The sequence below is a fragment of the Antrostomus carolinensis genome, unplaced genomic scaffold (genome assembly GCF_000700745.2).
Source record: "Antrostomus carolinensis isolate BGI_N321 unplaced genomic scaffold, ASM70074v2 scaffold191, whole genome shotgun sequence".
In the NCBI taxonomy this organism is placed as follows: domain Eukaryota; kingdom Metazoa; phylum Chordata; class Aves; order Caprimulgiformes; family Caprimulgidae; genus Antrostomus; species Antrostomus carolinensis.
In genome coordinates this window covers 118,293-130,336 of record NW_010291779.1, presented here as the reverse complement: position 1 = coordinate 130,336, position 12,044 = coordinate 118,293, and positions in this window count along the sequence as shown.

Genomic DNA, 12,044 nt, shown 5'->3' with positions numbered 1-12,044 from the left:
ATGTCCTGTGCTCCCACAGCCCTGCTTGAAGTACCATCGTAGGGTTTCAGGGCACTGAGATACGAGTCTTGAGGAGCTTTGAAAAAGTCCTGGCTGCTGTGGTAGAAATGGGAAGGTCAGCCTGGACCCCGTGGTGATGGTTAGTGGCTCCATTTTTTGGAAATAAATTTTGGCTCTTCAGAGCCCTTTTCAAACTCAAGAGCATTGGGACTTATACTCCTAAAACCCTGGTAGAGAAAGATTCTTAATATCTTCTTCCTATTAAATCATCTCACTTTGATTATTACTAATGTTGGTGAAAGTTGAATGCCTCACCAGAAGTTAAACTGATTAAATAGTTAAACTATTTAACTGCCTAAATACCCTGGAGATTGAGATCCAAGTTGTATCTGAAAAGGAATGCACTCCTACCTGACTTCTATACCTTAGGAAGTGTTAGTTATCATCTGAGCAATAAAATGTCCTATAGGCACTTGAAAAATGTATATGGGAAAGGACTTCTTATTAGTCCCAATTTCTGCATAGCTGAGAGACACACCAGGTGATATCTAATTGCAGCTAGAAATAAAAGCCACACAAAGGTAGCAAAACACTCTTTTCTGCTCACTGTCTGGAAGTAGAACCATCTTTTCAGTGCTGCCATTCATTTTTGCTTATCACATTTCCATCAATAAACCTTCCAGTCAAGTCCTTATCTGCAGTTTATAAAGCACTGTTCTCTGCCTCACCTTTCCTGCGTGAGAAATCCGCGAGCTTGAGTGCACAAAAGCAGTCTGAAAAGAATTTATGGGCTTCCTGCATATTCATGTGGTTACTTACACCACCTTAAACAATTTTATTATTCTATCTGCACCTTTTGTGCTTGCAGAGCTGGGGCTGTGTACCCATAACATTTGCTCTGCTCATATCAGCCCTTGGTGGAGAACTTGCTGTAATCCTTTTCCCATGGGATCATCAGCAGTGCCTGCCCCAGCTCTAGGGGTACAACGACCTGAAGCTGAGCTGCTGGCATCCATGTGTACATGCTTCTTGTCTCCCCAGTCTGGTGGAAAATCATAGAATCCTAGAATGGTTTGTGTTGGAAGGAACCTTAAAGATCACCCAGTCCCAACCCCCCTGCCATCAGCAGGGACACCTTCCACTAGACCAGGTTGCTCAAAGCCTCATCCAACCTGGCCTTAAACACTTCCAGGGAGGAGCAGCCACAGCTTCTCTGGGCAACCTGTTCCAGTGTCTCACTATCCCCACAGGAAAGAATTTCTCTGACAACTCATTTCTCACATGGACATTTTTATTTAGCAATTGCAGTCATCCTGAAAAAGATATCTACAAGATTCTGGAGTTGCAGAAATCTCCCCACTCTCTCAATCTCTCTGCCCTGTTGAAGGGGGGATGTGTGTCTGGTGGGAAATAGGAGGGGGCAGCTGTGTTGCCTGCTGTGCTTTGGTGACTCTCTTTCCTGCTGGAGCTGCAGTGCCAGAGGGGATCTGGGGAGTCTGCTGCAGAGCAATGAAGGCCACTCTTGGCCAAGGGATCAGCCAGTGAGCTTGTTGCAAAAAAAGGGAGACTTTGGTGAAAGATGTTTCTGAGACATGTATTTCTCTGTTGGTGGAACAACTGAGCATATTATTCTAGTGGTATAAATTAAAGCTGCATCTTGTGGCTTTAGCTTGTACCAAAGCCAGGCAGAGCATGAGGAGGGAGCTTTGAGTTAAGCACTTGGTCAGTCATATTGTAAAAGCTCAGAACTAAGCCAGAAGACGACCTTGCTTCAAGGTCCAGAAGGGAAGCAGGAGCACACATCATCTGTTGGCCCATCTTTGCTGGACCCAAGGTTTCATTCATGTGCTCTGGACACATCAGAGCATGACAGCCCCTCCACCAACAGATAATTCAAGCTTGTTTTCCCCAAAGTGCAGTGCTGGATGTGTTGAACTGAGATAACAGCCAGCAAGGGCAGTGGGAAGCACATGAGCCCTGACATGCTGAGTGTGATTTTTAAATTTTAGAATTGTCTCCCTTTTAGCCCCTGGCACTATACTTCAAGTTGCAATGGAGACCTGGAGCAATAGTTTCTGAAAGTTCACGTAAATCTGTAGCTTTCGTGTCTATAGTCTCATCTCTGGTCTCAAATACTTGATATGAAGGCATTTGCAAAAGCATCTGAACACCTCTAGGCAAGGTAAAATGACCCTCATTTCGCTCTTGTATAAAGCCAGATTATGCTCTCAGCTTAAATGCTTCCTGCAGATCTGGCCACACTCTCTCAAGAGCAGCAAGTAGAACTGGAAAAGGGCCAAAGAGTGGTAACAGCTATGGAAGAACGAGGGCCTTTGGAGGAGGTCCTTTCCAGGGTCAGACTTTGCTCAGCTGAGTGTGACAATCTTGACTCATTGTTTTACACAAAGCAAGAACTAGTAGCCACAAAACAACCTGACTGACGTACTTTTTACTCAGAATATAACTGAGGTCGCTGACCTTCTTGGCACAGGTTGTTACAAAAGCAAAGGTGGATTCAGAAAGAGCTTTGACAGATTGTGAGAAGGTCAGTACATGGTGGCAACTGAACAAAACAGGGGTGCAGATGCAACCTCCTACTCAAGCTGTTGCTAAACTCCTGATTTGCCAGAAGCTTGGAGGTCTGGCCAAGAGTTACATCCTCTCCTTCCCCGTGCAAGTCACAAGACACTGGGGTCTGGATGGACCTTTGCTCTGACTAATGTTCAGGCTCTAACATTTGGAGTTTACCTGGCAGCAAGTCCCAATGACGTGAGTTAAAGTTCAAGTGCCAGCACTTGTCAGGGATGTGACATTTGTTTGGATTGTCTTGGTTTGTGTCATTTTTCTTCTGTATATTGAGTTATACACACCACTATTGTTCCTGCAGTAAAACAGTCACACCCTCCTAGCATTTTTGTGGCCTACTGATCTTCTCTTTCCTTGACTCTTACTCATATATGGTCATGAGACTGAGCAGTGACAGTTGGGGTTTGAAAAAGCAAGTAGTGATTTTCTGTATGCACAGGAGGATACCCTCAGTGAAGTTTCAATTTTAAAAAGTGCTGATCTTCGAAGCCTTTTTAAGATTAGGTCAGACTGGACAGCTCAGAACAGGAGGGTCTAAAATCACCAATCACTTGAAAAACTGGCACTAAATCCACCTCTCACATAAAAGCTGCAGATAATTATTACCTGTGTAAACTGTGATTTGCAAGTTTGCTTTAATCATTATGCAAATGAAAGTTAAGCCCTGACGATGTGATAGATTTGATGTCATTTATCCTGTATAACAAAACAGATTCATTAAAGTTTCCCAGCATTTGGCAATCAGCAAAGCCCTGATTTTGCCTCTGTGATGAAATGACTCAAGGCATAAATACAGCGTTTCTTGATGTATAATAATGCTGGTGTGGAGTTCGTGTTTTTAAGTGTTCTAATTGGAAAGAAGTAAAATAAGAAAACTTATCATCAGCTTTACACCTTTGTTACTGAAGATGGGCTAAGTGGAGTTTTGGTTCCTCTGTTATTACTGAGATATCACTGTCAGCTGTGGCTGCCTGGGTTGGACATCCAGACCATGTGTGTTGTGCAGAGGTGGGAGGTGAGGTGAGTGTTGGGGGCTCTGGGACACAACCCTCTCCATTTGTGATTTTCCTTTTGCTGGGGATGCTGCCAGCTGCTGCCTGTACTCTGCTGGCAGTGCCAGGCCCTGGGCAGACACGTCTCTCCTGGGCTCCTTCGTACCTTTGTCCCCACCTCTGTGGGACAGAGCCTGACCTTGGGGTGTTATCGCCTGCACCCCACGTCCCAGCAAGCACCCAGCAAACAAGGTCTCTAAAGTGAGATCTGCTCGGGGTGTGAACCAGAACTAGAGAGCTCAGTTTTCCTGGGGTTGGGGAGCAGGAGACAATAATTTGCAAGCAAAACTGCCCTTTGCCTCTGCAACGGAGGGGCTCTGGGACACAACCCTCTCCATTTGTGATTTTCCTTTTGCTGGTGATGCTGCCAGCTGCTGCCTGTACTCTGCTGGCAGTATTTCTACATTGCCCACACCAGAGCTGCAAGGACAGGGTCAGCAGACAACCTTCTTCCCTGCTGCCAAACTACAACAATTTTGATTATCATTTGTGATCAAAAAGTACCTCCAGATATCATCTCTTGCCACTTGGTAACCACCTAGCTTAGTGTCCTCAGGGTTTCTTCTTGCTGGTCACTGTTGGTGGTGCCCACGGGTCTAGAGAAGGTCAGAAGGAACCTCTGGCAAACATACAAATGCAATGCATTGTTCCTGGGCTGTCTTTTCTCAGTGCTTGTGCCCTCTTGTGCAGGGATGTGAACGCTTCCTGGAGGTATTTACATCACTGAGCACCTCATGCCTAAATTAGACACCTAAGATCAGAGCTTGATTTCCCTATGGAAAGGATGTGCAGGACCTTCAAGTTAAGTGGTGTGCGTGTGTCCCTCCATAGCAGGGGAGATTTTCCTTTCCTGTACATCCATACAACATCTACCAGAGTAGCAGCCCAGCCTCCTGAAGTGCTGTGATGCTCACTCACAGCTGAAAGGCCAGGGTAGACGTGAGCACCAGCAACACCTCCCAAGGGAGATGCAGATGCTGTAACAGTATTCACTGTACATATTGAAAAATACCATTTCCAGCCACGAGCCAGTGCAGCTCCAGTCGGCTGCAATCCTGACAGCGTTTGCAACACTCCGATCGATTCACTGGTGCTGTTTGTTTGAACGAGGAACTCTTTTGTTGCTCTATCAAAGTCGCACTGACATAGCCTGCGGCTACGAACAAATGTTGTGTGGCTGCAAGCTGGAGCATTGAGGAGACAGGAAGCGTGTTCAATATTGATAAAGAGCAGAACGGGGGCTTGTGTAAATTGTGCACAGACAACTTTTCCATAATTAAGGGAGCAACAGAGGCGATCCCTTGCCTACAAATGAAATGACTAACAAAAGCAGGAGATGCACATGACGTGCAGCCTGATACAGGCCTGTGAGCAGAAGTGATGGTGCAAGGGACCCGGGATGATTCCTGAGGATGAGCCATACATGTCTGTTGTTCCTTTGTTTCCAGCTGGCAGCCCGGGCGTATGGAAATCTCGTTCTGTGTTCTCAGCCATTAAAGAGTGCATGCCTTGAGCCTTAACTGGATGTAGAGCCCCCTCATATGAGGCCCTGTACCCTTTCTAGTGCTCCTGTTCATGCTTCAGTGATTCAGCCCTCAAATGGAGCAGGTGAAGTAAGGAATCAAATCAACTTCTATGCATGGTCCCTGTTCACAGGGGCTAATATATGTATGTGATTGCTTCCTTCCTATCTGCAGCTTTATCCTATGTTTGTTCATGGGAGTGTGGGCCTGTGAAGGGTCCAGTGCTGTGCTTAATACTTAGTAAAATGGAGAATGCTGCTGGGGAGTGAAAAATCGGATTGGGGAACTGTTTGGATGCTGCTGGAGTGGAGTGTGGGATTTATTTCCAACATTTATGAGTGCCTGATGCATGTGAGTTACAACTGCAACATTAGAGATGTGCCCACCTGCTAACCATGCTCTTCCAGATGCCATTCACTCTATATTCCCCCTGGGAATGGTCAGGCATTTCTTCTTGCTAAGTTTTGAGTGCCTTTCCCCAAGCAGAAACTTTAAAAAGAATTTGCCAAATGCAGAGACATCTGACCATACCAGTTCATTTTTAAGTTATCATCCCATGGTCCAGGCAATACTGACACATAGATGTCTCATCCTGGAGTCCCCATGAAGTCATGGGGGTATCACTTCAATGTTCTTCTGGTCACAGGGGGTTGAAGCACAATGATCTGCTCACAGGACAAGGGCCAGCACAGCAGCCTGCTATCCGCACAGATCTCATCAAGCACTGTTTAAAATGGGCACAGGCATCCAGGTCTGTGCCAATGTTGTAATTTAGCAGCTGGCATATTTAAATACTTGCAAGTGGGATCAATCTTTTTTTAATCATTTATGTTTAATTATTGTTTCCAAATAACTCTCTTGTGTTTTATTGCTTGCAAGTTTCTAAAGAACATTTTTTAAGCTCGAACTGAAAAACGTAATATCAACCAGCAAAAAAGAGCTTATTATACTTCAGCTAGGAGACTTTTCCCATGCTTGGAGCTCTTGGGCATGTCAAGGGTTGAATTCACTGAATTATTTTGGTTGGAAGGTATCTGGTCTGACTTCTGCTTACAGCTGGGCCATCCTCAAAGTAGAGTGAGTTTGCTCAAACCTTGCCCAGTCAAATTTGGTTATTTCCAAATAAGATTTCACAGCCTTAGTTACAGTACCAGTCGGACACCATGATGTACTGCTGTATAAGTTCATCTGATTCCTGGGTATTTGCTGTGTTGAACTCCACAATATTCCCATCAGTCTCTTTCTCCAGCCTCTTTCTATCCAGTCCTTCTGAGCAGAACCCTGTCCTCCAACATGTCAATCACTTAATACAGTTTGGTGGTGTCGTGAACCTGGTGAGAGCGTGCAGCAAGCTGGCCAAGCAGGGATGATGGTAGGATATGGCATGTTGCTACTTAATGTGGTGAGTCTGGCTTAAAAAACACATAGGGAAATAAAGATTTGAGTCCTTCAGCACCCTTCCCTGAATGAAAAGGTGTCAAGGAGCTGGTGAGCTTTGCTGTGGCAAGAAACTCAGGGTGACACGTCTCTCGGGGTATTAAGACATGTATTGCCTTTCTGTTGTCCTGGAAGAAGAGCATTCACCAGGGGCACAGTTCAAAGACCCCTGCTGTTGTGTGTGGCCAGAAGGAAACTCCATGGACTCACAGAGCTTTTTGACACCCCACCCCTTCCGCAATTTCCTAATAAACATTTAATTTCTCATTAAGTAATTAGCATTTAATTGTTATTGCTCCATGTAATTACCTCTTCTGAACTCTCTGTTTACCTGGGCTATGGAGACAACAAACATTAAAGACCCAACTGATTTCAACCACCTGATACAAGCCATTCCCTTCCATTTTATAGGATAATTCTGTCTGGAAGTGGCGTCTGAGTGTCTCTTGTCCAGCCTCCTGCTCAAAACAGTGTCAGCTATGAGATCAGACAGATTATTGTATGTGCTATGATGTTTTTATCACAAGTGATATTTGCTCATGGTGCAAACCTGTCTAGAGTGTTTGCGTGTTTCCCCATGCATGCCCACACTATACAAGGATGCAAAGATGGAGCAGGCTCCTTGCTCTCACCGTAATGTCCTCATGGGTTGTGTAATGTGGCATTTTGTTTATGAATGACTTGGGATATCAACTCATTCAGCTGCAACACACACTACTGTATCAGCCTCCATCTATTGAGAAATGAAAAATTATAGATGCCAGCCCCTCCTTCACTATTCAAATCATGAAGGAAGATGATGTTGGTAATTGGGTATTTGCTGTCTAAAGGAGGAAGTTTGTAATCCATTGCTACTGCTGACATGATGCCTCTGTAAACCCTCAAGCCACGATTTATCTCAGCTATTTAATATCTGTGTGGTGGGACAGAATGGCATATTCAGGATGAGCCATTATGATCTGTCTGTTTGGGAAGACAGAGCGTTTTGTAATCTTCTGTGGATGATTTTTACTTTAAATGAAGGAAACTAATGGCTAAATTCTGTAGAGAAATAATGCCTGATGCAAAGCAGTGTTTGAAGGACAGTGCTACATGAATGCTGAAATTGTCTTTCTCTTTCAGCATAGTATCTGTTTTCTTTTAATCACAGGAATGAAGGACTAGAGTTTCAGCCTTAACTGTTAATTTCCTGTCTATTGTCTATTCAAACAAGATCCTGCTGTATCTCTTATAATAAATACATTTAGAGACAGGGCTGAAACCTGTTCCTGCCCTCTACTCTTCTCCAAGGGCAGCTCATTCCTGCAATCTGGGCCACCCTTTCCATGCAATGCAAGGGCTGAAGCAGCCTGCTGAATACAGAGCAAACGGGGGCTGAAGCACTGAGAAAAAGGCAAAGAGAATAAAAACAGCTGATAGAGCCACACAGAAATTCAGGTGTGAGAAAGATGCACAAACACATTTAGTAACCAGGCCAGGGGAGAGGACACGACTGAGAGGCCGTGCAGAGCCCTGGGCACCACTGCTGCAATAGGTATTTTGGTGCAGCTCCCACACAGAGTACATTCAAGAAGGAACTGCCTGAGATTGTTTGAAAAAGGGTATTTATAGCAGCCAGAGGGTACCCTGGGCTAGCCCAGTGCTCTGTCATTATCCCATGTTAATGATAGTGGTTAACACTAAGGCAGGACAGAAATATTTAGGGCAAATTGTTAAAAATTTTAAAAAAATTAAAAAAACCCATAAAGGTAATACCTATTTTGTATTTCTCAGGAGTTTTGCAGCCTTATTGTGTTTAGTATATATTTTAGGAAATTTTATCCTAGTAAAATACTGGGTTTTGTCTGACACACCTACATTTACTCTTATCAGTCATGGGGAGCTACTGAGAGGGTAATATTTTTTTAAAATGAGTTAAATAAATGTAGAAGGCTTAATGTGATTGATTTATTTATTTTTACGCTTATAATTCTGGAAAAAAGAACAGTGATCTTCTAGGAATCCAAAACTGTGATGCTGAAGCTCTTGAATTATTCATACGATCTCATTCAATGCACTGTGATTATTTCTGATGCTTCAAACTCCTGGATAGCTTTTGATGCCTGTATTATTTCTATGTAAATTCCAGCCATTAGTTGGTTTTATCAATAAGGTTCAGATGGAATCATGCCTGCCCTGCAAATTAATGCAGGCTTGACAAATGGAAGAGAAGATTTAAACTATCAAACCACAGACTGTTAGATGTGGGTTCAGAACAAAAACATGAAGGTGTTCTTTCAGGCTTTAGAAGGTATCTGAAAATATTAGCATGTATAGAGACATTTAGCAGATTGGTACACTTGGAAGAGTGGGCTAAACTACAGGTTTGAAAGGCTTTTAAGATGGGTAAATAGACTTAGTTCTGCCATGAACTCAGTCCTTCGCTGTTTCCAGGCTGGGGACCAGCAAATGTTAGACTGGCTATTGATTTATTGTCACTATATCTAATTAAACCACAAAAATTGTTTTCAAACAACATTAAAGATCAGATATAAGGTCATAAAAGCAGGAAAATTAGGATAGGGTTGAAATTGTCTCTCTAATTCACCCCAGCATGCCTTTGGGCTGTCTTTTGCAGAAGAGGCATGTGTCATTGATTAAAGCCTGCCCAGTGCAGAGGTCCACTGGGAACGGTGTGGCACTCTGAGCACTCAGTTCTCATGCCCTTCTGCATGAGACCCTGCCTTTAATACAATTTTATTTCTTTATTGTAGTGTTAATTTATTTCAGAGTACTATTTGGGTTTTTTTTAGTTACCCTATCTTTTCTTAGCAAAGGAGAGGAAAAGATGTGATCAGCTTTAATGGATGAAAAGTTTTCTGAGCAGAGCACAGTCAATGCAGTGACCCATTCAAGCCTGCCAGCACACTGCAAATCTGGTCAACCAATTTGTTCCCCTAAAGCAGTGATGAAACTGGTTTAATTACTAATGAAAACTTATATCTGATCTGGCCCAGTAAACTGTGGGAGATGCTGTTATAGAAAGCAAATGAAACCTAATTTCCCCTGGTATTGACCACTACAATGTGTCAAAAATCAGTAGTAAAAGATATTAAGCAAGAGCCTGAGCAGCAGAGGCCAGTATGGACTGCCAGGAAGATAAGTTTTGACCTCTCATAAAAATAGAGGTAAGTAGCAGGATCCAAACATGAATCTGGTCTCTTCTAAAGTAGAGGAGCATTTTGGATCTATCTTAACTGCAGCGACAAGTTGCACCTACTGGGTGGCAGAACCAAAGGCATCTGTAAGCCTGTTCTCCATCTGAAACATACCATCGTTCTTCGTTATCCTCTACTTATTTTTTAATCACATATTTAAATCTCTCCATTAATTTTTCAGCATGCTCCTTCCTTGACTGCTCTGGGGAGCGACCTGTAATGAGAAGAAGGAGTTGATGAAGTGTTGGTGGAGCAGCGATCCCTCAGCCCCACCAAGGCTGTGTGCTGACCCTGTCTTGTCTATGACAGGCTGGTGAATGTCAGTACTGTAAACAGGTGGCTATTCGACAGGATCTCTGCAACAGATGCCTACAAAACCTAATCCCCCTGCATTATACAGGATTGTGCTGTTGACAAGCACATTAAGAAAAGAGGGTGGGATAGGGAAAGTTGTTTCCAAGTTGTGTCTGCTTAAACTATTTTTCAGGGATTTAACAGAGCCCCACAAGCAAATGCTCCACAGTGGAAGATGGGGCTTGAGCTATCTCAGGTTACTTTAGGATTTATTCCCGAGTCTCAAATGAGTATTTTAACAAGAGATCATAGAATCACAGAATGGTTTGGGTTGGAAGGGGCCTTAAAGATCATCTAGTTGCAACCTCCCTGCCATCAGCGGGGGCATCTTCCACTAGACCAGGTTGCTCAAAGCCTCATTCAACATGGCCTTGAACACTTCCAGGGAGGGGGCATCCACAATTTCTTTGGGCAACTTCTTCCAATGTCTCACTACCCACACAGGAAAGAATTTCTTCCTCATATCTCATCTAAATCTCCCCTTTTCCAATTTGAAGCCATTACCTCTTTTTCTGTCACTCCCTGCCCTTATAAAAAGTCCCTCCCCAGTCTTTCTATAGCCCCACTTCAGGTACTGGAAGGTTGCTATAAGGTCTCCCTGGAGCCTTCTCTTCTCCAGTGATGCTTGAGTAAAAGGAGGCACCATTTCCCCTGGCTGGATTTTGTTCAAGAGAAGACCCATTGGTGCTCCACAGAGTTGGTGGATTCAGCTGCATGCATTGGTGGGGAGGAGGAAGAGAGTTTTAACCCAATTCTTCCCTTGATATTCTCCCATGGTCAGTGCAAGCAGCTCTCTATGGAAGGGCTCAAGTTTGTTTTCTTCTTAACATCTGCTATTTCTTACCATTTCCTTCCTGGGAAACATACAGAGGCCCACTGATGCTGCTGGACCACACAGCAAACGGGGGCTAGAGATGCAAAATATCAGCTTACATTTGTCTGCTGTGGACTGCTGGGACTCATCTCACCCTGTGTACTTTTTTTTCTACTCACTGCTGCTTGGAAACGGACTCCTGCATTTCTTTGGTCCAGTGGGGAAAATTCTTGGCTGTGAAGCTGAGTCTCACAATCTGGTCCGCAGGCCATCAAGCCCTGGCCAGCTTCCAGGCACAGGATCTTTCAGAAGTAGGGATTTTCTGTTGAGGGTATTCTGTTGCTTCTTCAAATGCTGAGAGAGGTGCATTTTGAGAGTGGCTCTTGCTGATAATCACCCCAACAGGAGGGAATAAAAAGCAAGTGCTTTCCTACAGAGGCTGCTCCCAAGCCCTGCAGAAGGCTGGGGGCTGAGATCAGACCCTGGACTCCTGCCCAGAAATAACTGGCCATTGGTGTGCCTACAGTGTTTTGGGGCTCATCTGTCCAGCCAAAAGGGCAGCTGTTGCCTGTATTTCCACAGGCCACAGAGTAAAATATCTAACTACACAAAAAAGCCAAAAAAAGGAGATATTTTTTATTAATATGTTTTTAGGCATATTGAAGACAAAGGTTAACACTGTTGGGTTCTTCCTAACTTTATTGTTTTTATTATTTTACAGGCAACTGAAACACCCCTACCCCTGTTTTCCTCTGTTTCTCAAATGTTGTAAGCCTTGTGTTACAACAGAAAAGGACAGAAACAAGCATCCCTCTACTGCGGTGATGAGAACACCCAAAGAAATACCCCTAAGCATGTGCAGTGCGTTGTTGGGAGCATGCTCCATGCTGCAGTCAGCTCTGTTGGCAGACACCATCTCCATGGCCATCAGCTGCTGCATGCCATGCCCGGTCCTTGACCACCCCCAAATACATGTCCCTTCCCCACCAGACAAAAGGAGGTCTTGGTTTTCTCTTTGCAGCATCAGGAGGTAAGACAGCTACATGCATGCAAACAGGGTCAGTTCGAGGGGGATATGCAG